General features: G+C 36.4%; 1 non-coding gene across 1 annotated transcript; it reads left to right on the forward strand.

Moving 5' to 3' along the window:
* The first annotated feature begins 322 nt into the window (after window positions 1–322).
* Window positions 323–429, forward strand: LOC141545276 (U6 spliceosomal RNA). Its single transcript, XR_012482955.1, has one exon. It is a non-coding gene; the product is annotated as a U6 spliceosomal RNA (small nuclear RNA).
* Window positions 430–9,747: the final 9,318 nt, after the last annotated feature.

Genomic DNA, 9,747 nt, shown 5'->3' on the forward strand with positions numbered 1-9,747 from the left:
TAAAAATTGGTTTTTACATGTAATTGTGAATAAATGTATATTTTAAAAAGATATTCTTTAATACCTAAAGGTCCAAAACAAGTTCTCTTTTCAGAACTAAAAACAGGCTGCTGTAGAAGGCAAGGAGGTTTTTTTTTTTTTTTAGTTCTGAAAACAGATCTTGTTGTGGACCTTTAGGTACAAAAGAATATTGTGTATCTAATATATCTAATTCCCCACAAAAAAAAAAAAAAAAAAAAAAAAAAAAGGTATTTTGAAGCCTGCTGGAAAAAGGGTGGTTTTTCCTTTTCCAAATACTTTGTTTTTGAAACTGATATATACAGTGCTCGCTTCGGCAGCACATATACTAAAATTGGAACGATACAGAGAAGATTAGCATGGCCCCTGTGCAAGGATGACACGCAAATTCGTGAAGCGTTCCATATTTTTGAGAGACTTACATCAACTGATGCTGAGTGAAATGATAGAACCAGAAGATCGCTGTACACTTCAATGTTGTATGAAGATGTATTCTGATGGAAGTGGATATCTTCAACATAAAGAAGATCCAACTCACTTCCAGTTGATCAATGATGGACAGAAATAACTACACCCAGAGAAGGAACACTGGGAAGTTAATGTAAATTGTTAGCACTTCTATCTACCCAGGTTACTTATACCTTCGGAATCTAATACTTAATATGCAACAAGAAAATGGTATTTACACACATATATTGTATCTAGGTTATATTGTAACATATGTAAAATGTATGGGATTGCCTGTCATCAAGGGGAGGGAGGGGATAATTTGGAAAAATGAATTCAAGGGATAATATTATTTAAAAAATTACTCATGCATATATACTGTGAAAAAAAATAATAATAAAAATTTAAAAAAACTGATATATACAAAGTTTTGACTAAAAAATAAAAGAAGAACATGCCAAAAAGGAGAAACAGACAAATTACTAAAGTTGGCTGCTTAATTACTACCTGTTAAAACTTTAGGAAATGAGGGAAAGTGTATGGGGCTTACTCTAAATAAGAGGTGTGTGAGTTGGTAGTTTTAACATAAGCAAGATTTCCATTTGGATAATCTACATTTAGAAAAAGGAAATGTATTGTCTAAACTTACCTTACTAGTTTCACCCACTATTTGTTGGATGAATAAAGTAACTATTGGGCATGTGCCAAACATTGAGGATAAAAATATAAGCAAAAAGAGAAAAGACAACACATAAAAGGGAACTGAAATGGTGAAAATAGGAAAAAACAACATAAAGAAGTCTGAAATTATTCAGGAACACCTTCTCAACTGAAGGTTCCAGGGAGAAACTCAACAGAGGAGGGGAGAAATCTTCTAGGGTAAGAAGATAGGAGTGGAAAGGTCTAAAGAGTTAGAAATAGAGCCAAGAAAATGTGAATTTAACATTTTTTAAAATTGCATATATACATATATATATATATATATATGTAGCCTAAAACCTTATAAAACTGTGCAACCCTTTGATCCAATAGTCTCACTACTGGATATGTATCCCAAAGAGATGTATGATGATCAATTGTGATTGATTTGTCTCTTCTCAACAATGAGGTGTTTCAAGACAATTCCACTAGATTTGGAATGGAAAATGTCATCTGCATCCAGACAGAGAACTATGAAAACTGGATTGAAGCATAGTATTTTCACCTTTTGTTTGTTTCTTTCCTTCTTATGTTTTTTTTTCTCCCTTTTGGTCTGATTTTTCTTATACAGCATGACAAATATGAAAATATATTTTAAAAGATTACATATATTTAATCTATATCAGATTGCTTGCTGTCTTGGGAAAAGGGGGAGGGAGGGAAGAAGGGAAAAATTTTGGAACACAGAGTCTTACAAAAATAAATGTTGAAAACTAGCTTTATATGTATTTGGAAAAATAAAATACCATTCAGAAAAAAAAAATTGAGTTCCAAATTATTTCTCTTCATCCCTTACCATCTCCTCTCTAAAACAGTTAGCAATTTAATATAGATTATTTATGTACAACCATGTAAGAAGAAACAGACCAAAAGAAATACACACATGAATGAAAATAGCATGCTTCTATTTGCAGTCAAACTCCAGTTCTTTCTCTGGATGGATCTTTTAGACCTGTCTTAGACCATTATATTATTGAGAAGAACCAAGTCATTCGTTTGATCATCACACAATGTTGCTGATACTATGTACAATGTTCTCCTGCTTCTCACTTTACTTGGTAAGCCTTTCCAGGTTTTAAAAAATTATCCTGTTTATCATTTCTTATAATACAATAGTATTCCATTATGTTCATATACCTCAATTTGTTCAGCCATTCACCAATTGATGGGCATTGCCTAAATTACCAATTCTTTTCCACCAAGAAATGAGTTGCTATAAATATTTTTACATGTACTCTTCCTTCTTTTGTGATCTCTTTTGAATTCTGAGTAATATTGCTACATCAAAGGGTGTATCGTTTAAATGTAGTTCTAAATTGCTCTCCAGAATTGTTGGAGCAATTCACAATTACACCAAAAATAAATTATCCAGGGGCAACTAGGTGGCACAGTGGATAGAGCACCAGCCCTGAATTCAGGAGGACCTGAGTTCAAATCTGGTCTCAGACACTTAACACTTCCTAGCTGTGTGACCCTGGGCAAGTCACTTAACACCAGCCTCAGGAAAAAAAAATAATAATAAAAATAAATAAATTATTCACTTTATATTTCATAATTGTATCTCTTGTTTGGTCATTAATTATTCTTTCCTCTCCTAATTTGTTTAAAGTACTATAATATCACCCTTTATGTCTAAATCATGTGCTCACTTTGACCTTATCTCAGTATACAATATAAAATGTTGGTTTACACCTAGTTTCTGCCACATTATTTTGTAGTTTTCCCAGCAGTTTTTGTCAAATAGTGAGCTGTCATCCCCAAAAATTGGGGTGAGTTTATAAAACGGTAGAATATTATGGTCATTTACTACATGTCTTACATACCTAACCTATTTCACCGATCTATTTCTTAGCTAATAATAGAGTTTCGATAGTTATCACTTTATAAAATAGTTTGAGATGTGGTATGGCTAGGCCATCTTCCTTTGCATTTTTTTTCATTAAATTTCTTAATATTAACATTTTGTTCTTTTAAATGAATTTAGTTTTTTTCTAGTCTTGTAATTTTTTGGTAATTTGTGTGAATGAACAAATTCATTTAGGCTGAATTGTAATTTTTATCATGCCTATATATTAGCAGTTAATAGTTTTCCAATTGTTTAGATTTGATTTATTTGGGTGAAAAACATTTTGTAGTTATGTTCATATATTTCTTGATTTGTCTTGGCAGTACTCTTGCAAGTATTTTATATTGTCTACAGTATTTTTATTCATTTATTTATTTTATTATAGTTTTTTATTGACAGAACATATGCATGGGTAATTTTTGCAACACTGTCCATTGCACTCATTTCTGTTCCAACTTTTCCCTTCCTTCCCTCTACCCCCTCCCCTAGATGGCAGGAAGTCTCATACATGTTAAACATGTTGAAGTATATCTTAGATACAATTTATGTGTGCAGATATGTATAGTTCTCTTGCTGCACAAGAAGAATTGGATTCAGAAGGTAAGAAGGAAGAAAAACAAAAATGCAAGTAGTCCACATTTATTTCCCAGTGTTCCTTCTCTGGATGTAGCTGATTCTGTCCATCATTGATCAATTGGAATTGAATTGGATCTCCTCATACAGTATTGTTGTTGAAGTGTATAATGATTTCCTGGTTCTACTTATTTCACCTAACATCAATTCATGGAAGTCTCTCCAAGCCTCTCTCTATTCATCCTGCTGGTCATTTCTTACAGAACAATAATATTCCATAACATTCATATACCACAATTCACCCAGCCATTCTCCAATTGATGGTCATCCATTCAATTTCCAGTTTCTAGCCACTACAAAGAGGGCTGCCACAAACATTTTGGCACATACAGGTCCCTTTCCCTTCTTTAAGATCTCTTTGGGATATAAGCCCAGTAGTAACACTGCTGGGTCAAAGGGTATGCACAGTTTGATAACTTTTTGAGCACAATTCCAAATTGCTCTCCAGAATAACTGGATCCATTCACAACTTCAACAACAATGCATCGTGTCCCAGTTTTCCCGCAACTTTCAACATTCGTCACTATCTTTTCCTGTCATTTTAGCCAATCTGACAGGTGTGTAATAGTATCTCAGAGTTGTCTTAATTTGCATTTCTCTGATCAATAGTGATTTGGAACACCTTTTCATATGAGTAGAAATAGTTTCAATTTCATCATCTGAAAATTGTCTACAGTAATTTTAAATGGAATCTTTATATCTTGCCACTGGGCTCTATTGGTAATATATAAGATAATTTATGTGGGTTTATTTTAATCCTGCAACTTTGCTAAAGTTGTTAATCATTTTAAGTACTTTTAGTTGATTCTTTAAGATGCTCTAAATATATGATTGTATCATCTGCAAAAAGTAAAATTTTGTTTCCTTATTGTCTACTCTAAGTCCTTCAATTTATTCTTTTATTGTTATAGCAACATTTCAATATAATAGTTTCTTTTTTATAATAGTTTTTTTTTCAACTAATGAAAAGATAGTTTTCAACATTCACCTTTGGAAAAGGTTGCATTGAAAATTTTTCTCCCTCTCTCTCCCTGTTACTAGACAGTAAGCAATCCAATATAGGTTAAACATGTGCAATTCTTATAAACATATTTCCATATTTGTCAAGCTGCAGAAGAAAAATAAAATCAAAAATAAAAACATGAGAGAAAAAAAAATACAAACAGTAACAAAAAGGTGAAAACACTATGCTTTGATCTACATTCAGTCTTCATTCTCTCTCTGGATGCCAGTGGCTCTTTTCATCACAAGTCTATTGGAATTGCCTGAAGGACCACATAGTTGAAAAGAGCCGAGTCCATCACAGTTGATCACCACATAATCTTGTTGCTGTGACAATGTTTTCTTGGTTCTACTCATTTCACTTAGTATTTGTATAATATTGGAGAACAGTGGTGATCCTTGCTTCATCTCTGATTTTATTGGGAAGGCTTCTAGGTTATCCTCATTTCAGATAATGCATGATGTCATTTTAAGGAAATCTCCATTTATTCTGATGCTCTAGTGTTTTAAATAGGAGGGGCAGCAAGATTGCATAGTAGTTGGAGCACTGGACAGGAGGACCTGAATTCAAATTCTGCCTCAGATAGTTGACAGCTGTGTTGATGGGGGTTGAGGTCCCTTTAAGATTCCTTTCTAATTGCCCAACCCATGGCTGGCCTTGATTCACAAATCCTGGTCAAAAGCACCCTTTTGAATATCCAGGCCCAGCTTCCCCCAGCCCTCACCTGATCTTAGCTAACTGAAAAGCCCGCCGAGAACTTAGGGGTACTGCCCATCATCTTCTAGGTATAAAAGAAACGAGCCAGAACGCTCTCTTGGCAGGAGCCCTCCCCGCCAACACATGGTATCCTTCCAGCCATGTAATGGTTCCTGCCCACCCAGCGGCCACCTCTGGCCCTGGCGTCTTTCTATCTTTGACTTTACTTCGAAATTTCTACAATAAACTTTTTTTTAATCAATCTAGGTTTTCAGCCTGTAAATTCATTTACAGGGGACACTCCGCCTCATGGGATTATCTTACTATCTATGGGCCGAGAAATGGGGTTCCTCTTTTCCCTTCCCTCATTAGTGTGACAATGACAAGTGTCTCATTTCCCCTCAAAATAAATAGGAATGGATGCTGTCTTGTCAAAAGCTTTGATTGAGATAATCATATGATTTCCATTGGTTTTGTTATTGGAATATGGTCAATTATGCTGACAGTTTTCTGTATGATCTTTGTAATATATTGTAATATCATTGCTAATATTTTATTTTAAAACTTTGTATCAATATTCATTAGGGAAATTGGTCTACAGGTTGAGCCTTGGTCTTCTTATGAGGAGACTTTTTAAATCTAACTGATTTTTCTGTTACTATTCCACTCCATAGTAGTAAGGTTTTTTAGAGGATTTTCCACAATTTAAATGTTTTTAAGACTTTTGACTAGACAATCCTCCTGATATAGCCAATGTGTGTTGGGGTTAACAGAATAGACTTTAAGGAGAAAAAAAGCAAATTGAGTCATAGAACAAAACAGTTTTAACAATTCCTGCTCTTCCTCCTCTGATAGGAGTGATCACAAAGGAGAAGAAAATATGTGTAGAAAATAAAAGTTAGAGTTCTTAGGTTCCCTGCCTATTGGGCCAAAGCATGAGGCACTTCAAAATGGATCTCCTGATGCAAAGTAGTGACAATTATCAGGAGCATCAGAGACAGAGCACCGATGAGATCTCTGGCACAGTCAAAAATTCTTCTTCAAAATCATGGTCATCTGTGGATACTTAACTAGATGGCACAGTGGATAGGACACTGGACTTCAGAAATACTTGAGTTCAAATCCAGCCTCAGATACTTACTAGTTGAGTGATCTTGGGAAGTCTCACTTTCCTCACATAAAAGGGGAGTTACAAAAGCTCCAGTCTTTATGAGGATATATTGAGATCATATTTATAAATTGCTGTTTAAAACTCTGAAACATATAAATGCTAGACAAGATAAAGTCATAAACCTCTTGCAGCAATCTGTTCTAGAAACTGATGAACACTCCCACCCATTCACCCAACTAAAGTCTCACCCTTCCAAGACAACCCATAGGAAAGATGATACCAAATATTTGCCCTTTTAATGTCCTCTTTTGAAAGTTTCCCTCCTGGAAAGCGACCTGTATGTGCCAAAATGTTTGTGGCAGCCCTTTTTGTAGTGGCCAGAACTGGAAACAGCAACAACAACAAAATTCAGTTCTGCACATATATATTGTATCTAGGATATACTATAACATATTTAATATGTTTGGGAATGCCTGCCATCTGGGGGGGGAGGAGGGAAGGAGGGGAAAATTCGGAAGAGAAGGGATAATGTAAAAAATTACCTATGCATATGAACTGTCAAAAATGTTATAATTATAAAATTAATTTTAAAAAATTAAAAAAAAACAAAGTTTCCCTCCTTCTTTGACAGAGACTAAATAAGAATTCTACATCTTCTTCATCCAAATACTTATAATCAATAATACCTTTTTGTCATAATTATATTGATCTTTGATGTAAGAAAGCAAAGAACTTCCCAATCATATGGTCTTCCAGTCTCTCTCAAGTAGTGAGTTAACAAAACCATTCCAAAAGGAAGCCTGAGTTATTTCTCCTGGGCATACAGACCTCTTCCCCTGATGTGTGAAGTCAGGTACCTGATGATACAAATGTAAAACTCCTGCCATTAGAATAAGAATACCATTTGCCAGTTTGAGACAGGTTGGGAGCTACTTGGGTTAGGTGAGTATTCTGGTTGGACAGGAATAGATACCTTATCCTTAAAGCCCATGCCCAGCCCAACGTGACTTTACTACTCCAATGCCCAGATTGGCAATGGTCCCACTCCCAAAACTTTGCTGTTCTTATAATGGCTCTGATCTAGTCATTTAATTTAGCAGGAAGCATATAATACTTCTAATGGGTGCTGACATGTCCCACAAATAATAATATGTAGTGGGAGTCTCTAATGCTAAAGAAGAAAAGAGTTATTCTCTTTGGTTCCCAAGAGCACTTGGCAGAAACATAGTCATCATCAAGAAATCAGAATACATAAAGATTTTCTCCATCATTTCCCTAAAGGCTTTCTCACAAGCCAGCCATGAATTCTGGGGCTCTTCTCACTGGAAAAACTTAACAGGAACCCCATTCTCTAAGGGGAACATCCCCTTTTCAGAGTAGCAGCTGCTGAAGTCCAGTTGCAGATGCCTCTCACAGCAGAAGCACTCACAATATTGGAGGGCTACTAGAAAGTGGGATTTAAAATTGCTAACTTTCCATTTAGCAATAGAAGTTTTCAACAACCAACACATAATAGTCAACAATGAAGGCTGATTGCATGACCCTGTGCCATCTGCAATAAGAGTTCAGTAATAAGTAAACAACTGCTTTTAAAAAATAGTATAGTAACTTAGCTGCATTGAGAACTTGCAGTTACATCACCCTATAATAACATGCCAAAAGATCCACTTCACTGAGTCCTATGAACAGAGACTTCCAAACACATGACCTCTTCAAGAGTCCAGGTAAAGAATCCACAGGAAAACCTTTGGCTCAAAGCTTCTTAAACTGTGGGTCAGGACACATAGTGGGGTTGATGAGGTTAGTAGCAATCAGAGAGTTGTGGAAATCCCCTTTGGTCGACACAGGTTCTTCATGAAAGAATTCCCAAACCCAAATATTAAGTGGCAAAAATGGAAGTTTATTATTGGATGAGAAGTCAGCTTTGCTTAAAGACTGATTTCATAATGGCAAAGTCCAATTAGGGAATGGAGGCTGGCACTGTGAAGAGAATTTCTTCTCAGTGGCCAGGGTCCTGGTCATTTTGCCTTCTCAGCAGGCAGAAGGGTCCTGGCAGTTGAGCAAGCTATCTAGGGCCATCTGCAAGGGGCAAGTCCAAATACTGCCCTTTTTAAGGAATCTTGGGGCTTCAAGAGCTGAGGGTCCCAGGCTTAGATTCTTATCCGTTTTCACCCCAGATCTCTATTGGAATTAACAACACTTCACAGGGGTGCTTTTTGACCAGGATTTCTAATTGAATCAAAGGCTCTGGCTTGCGGGAAAGATAACTAGGGGGGATATACCTTCCCCAGGAAGGGCTGAGACTCTGAAAGGGATCACTGATCAAAAGGAAAAAGTTTCTTAAAGTTCCTTTCAGTAAAGGGAAGTTAGTTTCCCTTCCTCTTCCAGGTGTTTCTGGCAGCAGTGTTGCTTCAGGTGACTTCTCTACAGCCTTGGTTCTGAACAGCCAACATGCACTGGTTGCACTGCATGTGCAGGGAAGCTACCAGAAACACGTCTGCTCAGATTTAAGATAAATAAAAATTTAGGGTAAAAGGGGGTCAAAAGTGGAAAAAGTTTAAGAAGGCTAAAAGAAGTGACCTACCGGGGGCAGTGGATAGAGCACCAGCCCTGAATTCAGGAGGACCCGAGTTCAAATCTGATCTCAGACACTTAACACTTCCTAGCTGTGTGACCCTGGGCAAGTCAATTAACACCAGTCTAAAAAAAAAAAAAAATTAGTGATCTGCCAAAAAGGAGCCATTGGGATATCTTGGACTGAACCTGAAATCCTCTGGATTTTTTTCATTCACTATATACCTCAAAACTTGCTCAAGAGTAAGGGATCCTGGATTTTCTTCAGGTTCATTTCCTATCCCTCGTTCCTCATAGGGGCCACCATCCAGTGTAGGACTACAGCCAGCCATGGCTTCAACCAGCTGAGTCAATGATTTTCATCAGTCCTTTAGATGGTCCCTTCCCCCCAACGTGGCCTTATGAGTTCATTTTGACTCCATGAGTTCTTCTTTGAAAATGCATAGGACGGTTTTTCCACTACTTAAATGAAGTCCTTGCTACTTGAAAGCAACCTCACTATCTTATTCATCTTTGTGCATCTCCACGTTGATAACACAGAGCAGGTGCCTCGTTACTAACCTCCCTTTTCCGATTCCCCCAAACCTCTCTAAATTGTTACAACTAGGGTCATTTTCGTTTTTCAGCAATTTAAAGGGATTTCTAAATGGAAATTGACACCTTCAGTCCAAAGAGAGTTGCCTAGGATACGAGTTTAAGGACATAGGAATGACCACAATC

This window comes from Sminthopsis crassicaudata, chromosome 5 (genome assembly GCF_048593235.1).
Source record: "Sminthopsis crassicaudata isolate SCR6 chromosome 5, ASM4859323v1, whole genome shotgun sequence".
Taxonomy (NCBI): Eukaryota; Metazoa; Chordata; class Mammalia; order Dasyuromorphia; family Dasyuridae; genus Sminthopsis; species Sminthopsis crassicaudata.